The following is a 1,876-nucleotide window of genomic DNA, read 5'->3' on the forward strand; positions in this document are numbered from 1 at the left end:
AGGAGGAGGAGGAGGAGGAGGAGAAGGAGGAGGAGAAGGAGGAGGTGTTGTTACCAAAGGCAAATATTTGAACTGCTAAAATCAAATTTTAACTTTTAACTAACAATCGAATGGTTGTTAAGTTTTGCTGTGGAGAAGAATCTTCACTAACATTTATGAAAACTATATATTATTTTTCAAAGATTCTTTTATTGTTATACAATTCTTTGTTTGGAAGAAGTAGAATGCTACACAGTTTCCACATAGATTAATGTCATATTACATGTTTACAACCACTGGATATTTTCCTTAGTATGAACAGAACTCACCACCTATGGAAACTCCATGCACATATTTATTGAAAGTGCTATTTTCAGGAAGCATTTTTTCTACTAATGTCTTCCTTTCATTAATATATTTTTATTGCACTTGAAGTATTCTACATTATATTAGGAGGAAGCACTGAACTTAATTTGTGTTAAAAATAATAAAGGGATATATTTCCATGACTCCTACTCTGATAAAAAAAATAAGGAGAAATATTTGACAATTTTCTGATGTCAATTGAAAGATAAAGATTATACAGGACAAGCATAACATTTGCACTGCAGAAAACTCTTTACAAAGGCTAATTCATTCCTCTTTTCTTTTTTTTACAGTCAAATTGAAGCAATAAGTAACTTGAATTGTGAGCACATGAATACCACTTTGAAGAATATTATATGAGGACATTGAGCATCATGAGTTTCATACTATACTATTTAGGTAGATGAAACAATATCTATGACTTGACACCAGAGCAAAATTTGCAGTCAACAGGGCTGGTGAAAACAAATTTTACCAAAATCATAGTTCTAACTATGGACAGTCTTGCACTAAACATTATAAAATGAGAAGAAAGAGCTAATGAACTATATTATTCTTAGCAGGCAATGGCCAATAATACGACTTACATAGCCACCCAAGCCACAGACCCAAATATGTATTATGTTTAGAAGATTGGGAAGATTTCTTTACTATTATATTTTCTTTTGATAAAATACACACAGGATAAAACAGCAAGTTATATACATGGGAGATTTTATAACAGAAGAAATCTCAGTGAGTTTTGACAGTAAGATTATTTAAATAGGGATACAGGTTGACCCATTTCAACAATGAGAAAAAAGAAGTTTACAACTTTGGCACGGAGCGTGGGGGACGGAGGAGGAGAGATGGAAAGGGACGAGAATGGAAACAAAGGAGGAGGCAACAATGCTTGATAAGAAATATACTCACTATCTTCCCATGTAATTGTAACCCTTCTGTATGGTATTTTCACAATTAAATTTTTTTCTTTTTATTTCTTTTTTTAATTTAATTTAATTTTATTTGTGAACATACTGTACAGAAGGGTTACAATTACATGGGCAGGATGTGAATATATTGAGAGAAGGGGAGGGACATAGAGGAGATGTGAAAAACTTAAAAAACGTTTTAAATATTATATAGGTATAAAGAGGTAGTACTGCTATTAAGGAATTTAAGTCTCAGAGGTTTTGAATTGAGTAATAAATTTGTGGATTAAGTGTGTACACAATGGGGGATAGGGTCAACTACGGGTTTATCTAAGGATGTGTAGGACATTAAGTCACATAAAGAAGAACCAAAGGAGCGCAGTGATGCTGGAGGTTGCAGCAGCATTTCAGAGCCTTTGAGACGCCTCTGCGGCAGCTGGTGGCGCAGGTGGCTTGCCTGGACGTGGCCAGCTGGCCCCTCAGCCTCCATGCTCACGGCCACAGCAGTTAAAAGTCTCATGGGCTACACAGAGAGTCCGGGACGAAGGAGCCAGATGCAGCGGGCGAGCGGATTCTACTCAACACCAGCAAGAACCGAAAAGGAGCAGACAGCTTCATCC

The sequence above is a fragment of the Dipodomys ordii genome, unplaced genomic scaffold, assembly GCF_000151885.1.
Source record: "Dipodomys ordii isolate 6190 unplaced genomic scaffold, Dord_2.0 Scaffold386, whole genome shotgun sequence".
NCBI lineage: Eukaryota > Metazoa > Chordata > Mammalia > Rodentia > Heteromyidae > Dipodomys > Dipodomys ordii.